At 43.7% G+C, this 11,985-nt stretch overlaps 1 protein-coding gene across 3 annotated transcripts in view; it reads right to left on the reverse strand.

Moving 5' to 3' along the window:
* LOC146398709 (uncharacterized) overlaps positions 1-11,985 on the reverse strand; it is an 843,865-nt gene that overhangs the window by 765,016 nt on the left and 66,864 nt on the right. Inside the window, exon 3 of one of the 3 annotated variants that reach the window (XR_014819889.1) lies at positions 8,777-8,947. The exons of the other annotated variants lie outside the window; for them this stretch is intronic. The gene's annotated coding sequence lies outside the window, so the exon portion shown is untranslated. The remainder of the gene's footprint in view (positions 1-8,776; positions 8,948-11,985) is intronic. 3 annotated transcript variants of the gene reach the window in all.

Here is an 11,985-nt window from a genome sequence, read left to right on the forward strand (position 1 = left end):
ACAGATTACCTTCCATAATGTGGGTGGATCTCACCCAACATGTGAAGGCACAAGAGCAAAGACTGATTGGGTCACCAGGCTGTACAGTAGGAAAAAAAAAAATTGTATTGTGGAAATAACTATTAAATAATAATAATAATAATAATTTTTTAAAAAAAGAGACTGAGGTTCCCTAATAAAGGAAAGACTTCCGCCTCCAGATGACCTTTGGCCTCAAGATTCTAACATCAAACCAAAGAATCTGGAAAAGAATGGATGTGGGTACATGTATAACTGAATCACTGTATTGTCCAGCAGACGTTATCTCTACATTGTAAACAACTATACTTCAGTAAAACTTTTAAAAATGAAAAAAAAATCTTCAACTTTTGCCCAAACTTGTGGCCTGTTGCCCTGTCTTGCCAATTTCAAACCTGCCCACCTCCATAATCAAATGAGTCAATTCTTTTTTTTTTTTTTTTTTCAGGGCCACACCTGTGTCATATGGAAGTTCCCAGTCTAGGGGTCAAATCAGAGTCATTTTAACAGGCCTATGCCACAGCCACAGCCATGTTAGATCCAAGTCACATCTACAAACTATACTGCAGCTTGTGGCAACATGGGATCCTTAACCCACTGAGCAAGGCAAAGGATTGAACCCATATCTTCATGGATGCTAATCTGGTTCTTAACCCACTGAGCCACAATGGGAGCTCCCAATTCTTTTTAAAAATAAATCTCTTGATGGATAGATATTCTATTGCTCCTGTTTCTCTGGAGAACCCTAATACGGGCTGAATATCATAAAATTCCATTTCTATGAACTTACAGGAAAATTAAAACCGTCGAGACAGCAAGGATATCAGTGCATACCTGTAATGACCTAGAGCTGCAAGCATGGGAAACTCTTTAGGATAATGGAAATGTTCAATACATTTGCAGTGGTGGTAGTTACACAGTTGCATCAGTTACCAAAATTTATCAAACTGCATACATGTACTTAAAATGGGCGAATATTATTGTATTTAAAATATAGTTCAATAGAACTGCGAGGAAAAAGTCAGACTACAAGCCATATAATAGGCCATAATATGACTTTCTCTGACATATCATGAGTAAACTCAATTAAAAATTATTTTGTGTATAACTTCAGTATTTTCATGAAGATGGAAAGACAGGAATTCACTGACTGTGGATTGCTGTCTAAGATATTGAAATGTTCAAGGTGAGCAAACACTGACTAATATATCTGTCAGGCAGGAGCATGGGTAATTCACATATTCATTATTAGGAACAAGTTAATTAAAGTCATAATATTAATAAATTACATCCACTAAAGTCATTATTTTATTCACTTCTGATTTATACACAGTCCCTCTCTTGAGTAAATGGGAATTTTTATGTGACAATAAAAACTTAATAACTAATATATCAGTCCACAGCAAACATCATCCAAAGGCAACCGCGATAAAATTAAGTCGCTGTAATATCAGGAAAGGACAACAATATCAAAAACAAAAGCGTTTATAGCTTCAGTTGATAATGCTGTAGCAGCAACATTATCAGTTCTGATGGGGCTCTTTTGATCTCTGGCTCTAAAAGCATTTTGCAGCAGTTCATGAGTTATCATCAAGAAATCATACGCCCAGGACAGAGCATTTGACAAATGCATGCAAACACCAAATAAAGAGCTAAAAGCCTTTGCTCCAAAGTTTCACCTCTGCTCTCGCAGCTGCCCTTCTGTCTCAACAATTTGACAATAAACAAATTGGTCTACCCTGGGTTGGCCACAAATTTCCTAGGTATGAGTCAGCCAGCAGAAGCACTAAGCCAGGAAGCATGATTAACCTGTGACTGCAGACACCCCAGGTCCTTCTGCTTCCAAGACAGCTAAGCCCATAGGTTACTGTCACTATGGAGATTTATTCAGAACATAAGAAAATATCAGAAAGGGAGAGCTCCATGTCTCAAAACGCCTAGTCCTGGACTTTACAACATAAAGGCCGTCTTGTAATTAGTGACCTGGGACAGTGGGGAAAACCCGGGTTTTGGAGACTCACTTGGATTTTAACACCAATTCTCACACTTTGGAGCTCTTAAGTTTTAGACAAACTCTCGATCTCTTTGAAATTCAGTTTCTTAGTTTGTGAAATAAGAAAAATTATACCAACCATGTGTAACTGTTCAAAGGCTCAAATAATGTTTGGAAAGGCTCTACTCAGCCATTGGAAGAGCTCAATAAAAACGAGCGCTGATACGGTTATTATTCCTAATAAGCTAAATTTGGAGGGACCAGCATTTGATTCCTGAGACAATTGCCATCTCCCTGAAAACCACGGTCCCAGAGTTACAGATTCTCATCGATTCCAAGTCAGGTCATATGAACGTCAAGGCCAACCTTAGGTGGAGATGTGCCAAGTATGGTCTCCCCTGCTGGGGGAATCCACAGGCATCTCCTGAAGTGGGGGGCTTTATTTTGAAGGACCAAGCATCCTCTCAAAATTGGTCCCCCAACATGCCAGCCTGAACTTTCATTTTCAAAGATGCTTAATCAATAGATGCCAACTAAGTCGTAACTGAACTTACTCCTGGTATAAGCAACTTGAAAGGTCTGACAGGTGTCCGGAAGTGCTGATCGATTTTTTAGGAGATACGTACATATATTAGGAGATTAACAAATATTACATGCTATTATAAAATACGTATGTATTAGGAAGCCAACTTATTGTCTCTGATGATGACTGATAACAATTTCAGTTCCTTAAAATGCAGCTGGTCAGGGTTTCTGTACCCTTCTCTTTTTGTGCAATTCTTTTTCTCTATTGGACATGTCATGACTCACCAACTGGTAACAGTTATGTCTTTGTTACACTGAAGCCCACTTTTTGGAATTACCACCATATCGTTAGCACCACTGGAATCTCCAGCATCAACATGGATGACTGATTGGGCAACAGCCACCAGTGAGGTGCAAAAGCAAATCATAAAGACTTCTTTATAAAGATACTAAAGATTCTTATATCTCAAAGCATGCATAATAGTGCACAAACAGAACACATATTAGCCCATATACATGTACCAACAGCTCTGTCGGGGTGAATGTATTCTCTTTCTTTGGGTTCTTCACACTAGCAAAACACCTGGCACAAAATAAGTGCTCAATAAATACTTGAGGACAGAGTGAATAAGCCCCATTTAAAAAAAAATGAAATAATGCCATTTGCAGAAATACAGATGGACCTAGAGATTATCATACTAAGTGAAGTACATCAAACAGAGAAAGACGAATATCATATGATATAATTTATACGGGGACTCTAAGAATATGACATAAATGAATTTATTTACAAAACAGAAATAGAGACATAGAAAACAAACTAATGGCTAACCAAAGGGGAAGGGGCGGTAAATTAGGAGTTTAGGATTAACAGATACACACTAGTGTATCTTCCTGTAGATAAAATAGATAAACAATATGTATAGCACAGGGAACTATATGCACAATCTTGAAATAACCTATAATGGAAAAGAATCTGAAAAAGAATATACATATATATATATATATGTACGGGTATATATATATATAGATATATACATACATGTATATATAAATGAATCACTCTGCTGTACATCTGAAATATCATAAATCAACTACATGTCAATAAAAAATTTTTTTAAAGAATGCATAAGCCACATCTCACACAATATACTGAAAAATGACAGAGACAGAACAGTGTCTTTTTCTTCTATCAAAGGGAAAAGTTTTGAGAATGCCCAGTGGAAGAACTCATCAGAAGGTGAGTACTAAGTGGCTGGATTCCTCTCTCCCACTAGTGCAATTTCTCTGAGAACCCCCAGGGCTCAGATAGAGGCACTAAAGCTGGTCTGCATCTGGGGTCACTAAATTAAGGAGCTCTAAGCACAAAGAAACAAGAAATGCCATTTGAGAAAAGAGCTGGGAATATATGATAATAGCTGCTCTCTTTGGGACCATGGAAAACAATTGATTCAATCTTTGAAAGGACTGATATTTATGACTTCTTTTTAATAAAATTCTTCAGGGAAGTCTTCTATAAGTTATTCGTGCAGTGAAATTCCCTGCACCAAAATAAAATGCCATTTAGACACAATCCTTTGATTTGAAACCGTCAGAACCACACCTTGTTAGAAAGGTTTTATGTTCCCCCAACATTTAGAACTTAGGCTTGGTTGGGGGGTGGATATAATTAGATGTGTCTAGATATTGCTGTGTTAATTCACCACACATGCCTCAGCTACGATGTCTTAAACTTGATGTCACATAGACAAGTCTACTGAAGTTTGCCTCAACTGGAAAGAAAAAAACCCCCATCATATCTCACTAGCATGGTGCATCTTTCATTTTGCATCATTGCTGCTTACTCCCCTGCTGCCAAATGAAATGATCCTGACGAATTCAAGATATGAATCTGAAGGCAAGTCAAATTCAAATGACTTTTGGCTGGGATCTTTGTTTTTTTTTATCACTGCAACTCAAAAGCTAGGCATAAGTTTAAGGGCCAATAAGGCACAAAATTCTCCTTATTTTTCTCTCCTTACGCCCCACTTCTAATGATTGGTTTTACACAGCTGTCCAACCAAAACTTGAAGGCTAATCGCAAAAACATTTATAAACACCAAGAGGTTTAGCCTGCACGTAGAATATGAATTTGAAAATGTTTACCTATGCAAATATATGGGTGCCAGAACTTTATTCTTGGCATGGAAATGATGGGTTTTTCTCCCGGAGCATGTTGCTACAGAAAACTGATATCCTGGAGGGACTGTTTACTTGGAAGAGGCTGTGGGGATAAGAGTTTTACCAGCACTTCATGATGTTGATGAAATGTTACTTTTATCTTAAAAGAAGCTGAGGATTTGACCTTAAACTTTTACCGAACTGTCCTTCTTTTCATAGTAATAGTAGAAACTATCATTCTGAAGTAAATTCAAAATGTAAAAACTATCATTTTGAAGGTGGACTATTATTATAGCACGGGGTGCACTTCTTTCTCAATTCCGCTGACGTCAGGGAAAGCAAAATGGGATGGAATTGCATGCCCACTGGGGTCATTAAAAAAGAAAACTATGTAATTACAGTATTTAGTCAATAAAGGAATTGGATAATATTTACACACTCATTTTTGAAAGAGTCATTTGAATTTTTACTTGAGCGAAACTGAGCCAAAGCCTGGAGCCCTGCTGGCCATAGGGAGACCGCCAAGGCTGCCATGAAAATGCAGTCCTGTGAGCTTCTCTCCCCACCAGGGTCTGTCCTGAGATTTCCAGCGCTGGGTTTCTCTGTCTTGATTGATCATTAAACAGCCGAGGTGTTTATGTTTTATTCTCAGACATCAATTTCATGCTCCCATTGAATGTTCTGGTCGCATATTTCATGTTTACCTGCTCATATGTGAAAATAAATACTTGAGATTCCATCTCCGAGCTACCTTTCAAGTTGGTTTCTGCTCTCCCCGGGAAACCTGCTCAACCAGTCTTACCAAGTTCTTAGAAGAATGTTTCATTCCACAAAGAAAGCATTGTTCTCCAGGACAAGATAGGCAATTATGAGATCATGCATAAGTTTGTCTTTCATTGTGAAATTACATAAAATAGAAATAAAGTGGAAGATTACTGATTACAGAAGTTCTCTGACTTACCAGGGAACTTGTAAGGCAAACAGAGGAAGTGCACGTACCAAAAGGGCATTCCAAACATGCTCGGTTTGTAACCCAAGCTAATGAAACCCAGGAAACGTACAGTTAGGGCTGACTTCCAATACCAGCTCACACCCCAGGGCTGCTTCTGAATCCTTCCCCTCCGATGTCCCCGTGTCCATGGAAGGGAGAGGGCGACTTGGGCTGTGAAGTTCCTTATTTGCCTCGTCGGTCTCGACTTGAATGCACTTTGAGTGACTTGGGTTGGTTGGTACGTTTAATTTCCTCTCTTTAACAACGTAGGTAAGACCCTCACAGGAGACGCCGCCGCAACTGAAATTCCATTATCGCCAAATGCAGAGATGGCTCCCGTCTGAGTCCCAGATGCTGGTGTTCCGTTCCTTTCCCACTGCTCTCACCACAAAGGGCCTGTTCGGAAGGCAATATCTTCATAAAGGGTTTTTTTTTCCCCTAATATTAAGAGCTTCTTTTATGATGTTAATAAAATTTTACATGTAAATGCTTTTTAACGTCATGGTTTATTGTTTCAAAATCAAGATCAAGAAAGCGACCTTCTGTAAAGTTGCTGCTGTGATTTACAAGAACAGACCTGCAGGCTTCTTTGTTCAGCCAAAGGGGTAGGATTCCACTGGGCCCAAGGAGAAAACAATATCACTTTCTCATTACTGCCCAGTGTCTGTGGACAGTACACAAACTGGCCACCTGATGTCATGGTCATTACTGCCCGGTGGCTGGACAGTTCTCCAACCCATCACCTGCCGTTCACGGTCATTCTCAGATAAGCAAAGTCCTCCAGTCATTTTTGCTAATAAAAATAACACAGTTTCAGTCATTTAAAAGTCGAAACCAACATAACTGCCCAAGTTTCAGACTTCGTTTGGAAGTAAATGGTTTCTCCCCTACTTCTGCCCCTGCTTTGGGGGTAGGGGGGGGGCTGCTGCTGTGGAAAAAGGGTTGTCCTCTTCATTTCAGTACCTTTGCCTTTTCTTGTCTGCCCTGGTCCCCACTAAGCTGCCTCTGGCTCTTCCTGGGCTAGAGTGGGCTCTGGGAGGAAGGGGAGGTGATTGCACAGAAAAGGTTCTAATCAGTCACCCACGGTCTCTGGACTTCGGGCATCTTCAAAGCACTTTTTGTCTTGAATGCATTGTGAATTCTTTGGCGACATCACCCCAAAGGAAGATGTCTGCTGATGGCGACCACGTGAGGAAGTCAACGTTTCTTCTCTGGCTGTTCCTTAAGATGCCCCTCCGCACGCGCGAGACCCCTCCAAGCGCCTTCAGTGGGCGCTATGTGCGCCCAGATGGGGTTGCTATGACAACGACTCTCACGCCAGTCCCTCCCCCATGGCCTACCTGCGCTCTTCCCGTTTCCAGGAGCGCTACAGCCCTTCACCAGGACCAGCTACAGAACGTGCAGGGCCCCGGGCAAAACGGAAGTGGAGAACCTCAGAACGCCCAGACGGCGGCAGCCCGAAACCAAGCATGGAGCCACGTGGGTCTGGGGGCCACTCTTCACTTTCCTCCAGCCCGGTGGCTGCAGCCTCTCACTGCCCCGACGTCTCCTGTCTTCAGCAGCACCCCCCGGTGTTTCCCTCTGAGTCCCACTCAGCACGCAGACAGCCAGGCCACGGAGGAGGCAAAGGCCTTGGTCTCCTCGAAGGAGACCTCTGAATTCATCGGCCTCAAGCTTTGCGACCCTCCAGGTCAGCCTGACCCAGAAGGTGGCAACACTCTCCTTTCTACATCGGCGCTCGAGTGAACATCCGGCGAAGTCCTTGACCAGCTGCGCTGGATGTTCCTCTGGGAATCCTCTCCTTTCACAGCCCTCAGGACACGCGCGTCAAGGTCACTGCCGAGCACACGGCCCAGCCTGCGCCATCAGCACATGCGTTCTCCTCAGCAGAGACGGGCAGGCGGTGAGAGTCACCAGCGCAAGGACTGAGAAGGAGACTCTTGCCACTGCTGAGGATAACGAGGCAGGGTGTGAGAGCAAGCGCAAGAGGCTGGCCACCGTCTCGTGACCGCAGAGGTGAAATCCAGGGATGCAAGCGGATGAAAGGACCTGAGGACGGCCTCTGAGCCCCTGCATCTCACGGGAACGGAGATGCGGAGTCAAATGCCCTAACGGACCAACGCCTTTTTTGTTTCCACCCATGTGAATTAGGTTTTCTGTAATTTACACACAAAAGACCTCACTGTTACATTTGCCAACACTAACATTTTGCAGTTCATCGTTTCAGTTTTATTCCTTGGGAATAAGTGCTATAAATACAAAATTTAAACAATATTAGAATGCATGTACCTGCACCATTATTCTTCCTACACCCAGGTCAAAAGGAACTAACATTAAGTATAAAACGATGCAGTTGATAACACCAGGCCACATATGGAAAGTATGATATTTTGCAGGTCACGGTGGCAAGGTTTAAGGTCTTTGAACCCCCTCAGAGACATGCTGTAGAAAATAGCAGTGAATTAATGTGAAAAGTATTTATAATTCATTATTCGATGCTAGCAAACAAAATAGAATGTCTTCACTTACATAATTTACAGAATGCTTTCATATAATGTTAATAATATGCATGGCTTCTTTTAAAGATGATTTTTAATGTTTTTAAAATTATTGCTCTGTCATAAATACCTGTCATTTCTGGAACAAGAAAAAGATAAATGAAGAAAAAATTATTAGCAAAAACAACACGAAGAATATTGAAAAGCTTGACCTTTCATTTCCTCCCACCTGTGAAACTCACACCTTAAGGTGAAACTATAATATATCTTTTTTCCACATTTTCTAGCCACCAAAGACACATATCACCTTTTCCTCATAAACAGGAACCCTTCCGTGAATATCAGCCAAGTCGAGCTTTACAAAGACCATCTCAGAGCAAGAGGAAGGCTGTGCTGAGGAGAAATGTCGTCTGTTCTAGAAATCCTACCGCCCTAACTGTGCCTCACCACAGCTTCCCGTTTGATTTTTGTTATTTTTAAGACAAAAGTGCAGGAGACCACAGTGCTGGGGATAATGTCTTAAATGCGTGGCAGCTGTATCCATGAGCTGCGTTCTCTTTGAAGTACAGAACTAATAGTTAAACTGTATACCTCAAAGACGGTCGCCGAAGGTGGCCAGAGCGCGCTCACTCTGCACTTTTAAAACGTGAGCATTCCCAGAGGTGTGCACACGTGGGTGCCGCGAACACTTCCATCTGGGAACGTTTCCTCGTCCTCCTGCCAGCTACCCACGCCGAGTCTTCTTTGAAGTCTAAAGCATCCCTGATGGGAGAGAGAGAGATACGATTCCAGGATAATGGACTAGGGGTCCTCCCGGCAAATTGCTCTAGATACAAACAAACAAAAAACAAAAGAGCCTCAATCACAACGGTTTTGTCATTTAAGTGCAGCATCTTCCCCATGAAAACTCTGAAAGACTCTCTCTCTATGTCTGTACAGGTCCTCCTAACCCAAGCAAAGGCATTTTCATGGCTAAGATGATGGTTTTTAAAGGATTTCTTGAAGGGATAGAGGGGAGGGGAAGTAATGCTACAGGTGGAGAATAGTTTGGAGGGAGATATTTTAAAATGGGATAAATTTAATGACAGTGACAGGATGACTTATCAAGTGAAGTCCCATGAGCTCTGCCCCACACAGACACAAATGACAGAGAGATTAGCTCTGTAATACACAAGTCTGAGCTGACCACTCTCCTGCTGCAATCTCTCCACGAGCTTCCCATTGCCTGCAGAATGGCCCAGACCTTTGGTCTGTATACAAAATCTATTTAACCTCATGTGTCCAAATAGCCTGCAGATACTGTTTCCTTTAACTCAGGGATCAGCAAGTATTTGTTTAAGAGTGAATATTTTCGACTTTTGAACTCTACAGTTTCTATTGTAACTGCCCTGCCATTTCACATCAACGAATGGGCTTGGCTGCGTCCCAATAAAACTTTATTTGCAGCTTCTGAATTTTAATTTCATATAATTTACAGATGTCAAGAGCTATTCCTTTTCTTTTTTTCACTGCACCATTTAACTATTCACAAACCATTTTTAGGAGTTCCCGTTGTGGCTCAGCAGGTTAAGGACTGTCTCTGTGAGGATGCGGGTTCCATCCCTGACCTCGCTCAGTGGGTTAAGGATCCAGTGCTGCTGTTAAGGATCCAGTGTTGCTGTAAGCTGCAGCACGGTTCAGACCCAGTGTTGCTGTGGCTGTGGCGTAGGCCACAGCTGCAGCTCCGATTCAACCCCTGGCCCAGGAACTTCCATATGCAGCCATGAAAAGAAAAAAAAAAAAAAATTGCTGTTCCCAGACCATATGAAAACAGGTAAGGGGCCAGACTTGACACGCAGGCCATGGTTCCCCAAGCCTACTGTAATTGTCTGGCCTTCCCTTATGTGCCAGACTTCCTCTTTAGGACATTCTGGAAGCTTCCATACCCAAGTACAGAGCTGCTGTGGCCATGTTAGAACATCTCTCTAATACCACTGGCTTCAATTCTTAAGTGCTTTCTACTCCCTCTCCTCCCACCCAGGCTCTGAGCTCTTTATAAATAGGAAAAGTCTTAAGCATTTCGGTCCCCCTCCAAGCCCTCCCCACGTGCCAAATGCGTAATGACACAAAGTCAGCGGTTTCTAATTTCCAGATTCCTTCTTTCTCTCCTACAAAATGTTTCTGGTGAGTCATCCCTCCGTGAATAAGAGGTATTAGGTTTGGTGGGGCTGGGAGATGAGAGCCTGTCAATGTCCAACCCCAGGTACCCTGTGTGTGACCACGGCTAGTAGGCCTGGGGCGTGGCAGACATTCTGCGGCTCCTGGCTGTTAGGATTCTGGCCCCAACAGGACAAAGATCCTTCTTTCCCTGAGGAATTTACAGACTGGTCAGGAAGAAAGATGTCAAAAGCTAATCCGATGAGAAATAAAGAGCTGCCAGCACGCTGAGCAGAGGGAGCCCAGGCCAAGGGTGGGGAGAGGTTTGCTGAGAAGCAATAGGCACACTATGACCTGAAGGAGGAGTCAGAGTTGGGCAGGTGAAAAGAGAAGGAAGGATGGCCACACAGAAGGAACAGCCTGCATGAAGGCTCAGAGGCAGGAGAACCAGAGAGTTTCCCAACCGTCCTACTCCATTAACCACTGCATGAGGCTTTACAAGGGATTCTCAGGGAAACAGTTGCTGCCTGGCCCAATTCAGGCTCATCACCTGCAAACCGAGGGCAGTGAGTTAAAACACATCCTTCCGGAATATGTTCATTCCAGAGGCACACGTTCTTGTACGGCTCTGCGTCTTTGTCAATGAGACATCCTGTGGGTTGGGCGCCTGTGGGTTTTTCATTTGGGTTTCCCTTCTCCCCCCACTAGTTCCTCTGCCCTATAAGGGAAGACCCGTTATTCTCTGCCGCATTTCTTTAATTCCACACCCTCTTAAGATGTTATGTATTCGAGGAATAGCTATGCAGCGTCACCATGTTCTAGCTGCCCGGGATACGTCAGATTAAAACAGAGCAAGGTCCTGTGAATCCTGCAGGGGGTGGGGTGGGGGGGGCAAGGCAAGAAGAGGTGATGATATCCACAGAAAGAATGTATGAGTCAATTGTACGTTAGGCAGTTGCTGTGGCGTTAAGGCTGCATTTAAAAGAGGGTGTGGCGTTAAGGCTGCATTTAAAAGAGGGATTTCAGAGTGGACCCCATTGCAAAGGAGCCTTGAGCAGAGGTGCTGGAGGAGAGGGTTCACCATGGGGAGACTTTCGGGAAGACAGAACGCCAATGCAAAAGGCCTCGGGCAGGAAAAGGCCACCATTCCAGGAGCTACGAGAAGGACCTGGCACCGAAGGAATGAGGGAAGGGATGCAAGAGGTGAACTCAGATACGGGGGCGGGGGGGGGGGGGGCTGATGGTAGGGGGTCTTGGAAGACCCCATCACCAAGTGGCTTTTATTCCTGACTCAGGTGGGGAGCAATGCAAGGATGTGAACAGAGGGATGAGGTCGCCCCACCTGTGTTGCAAAGCGATGCTTTTGGCTGTGGGATGGAGCCAAGATGGTCGGGGCCAAGACGGAAGCAGGAAGCCTGCGGAGGAACCTGTGGCAGAAACGCAGGTGGACTGGGAGGGGCAGGAGAAGCCGTGGGTTCTGGGAGCTGCTGGAATAAAGTCCACAGTCTCCTCACCATCCGAACGTGGAGTCCAGGAAAGGAGAAGAGACCAAGGTGACACCAAATGTTTGGCCAGAGCATCTGGAAATCTGGGGTGGCCGTTGGTTGACCTGTAAGGGCGTCTGCCGTGGAGCCCATGCAGGAAGCAGATCAGAAGGTGGATAG

Source organism: Sus scrofa, chromosome 11 (genome assembly GCF_054392235.1).
Source record: "Sus scrofa isolate SSC_HxYL_T2T_F1_AM1 chromosome 11, Sscrofa_HxYL_maternal_Yorkshire_Landrace_v2.0, whole genome shotgun sequence".
NCBI lineage: Eukaryota > Metazoa > Chordata > Mammalia > Artiodactyla > Suidae > Sus > Sus scrofa.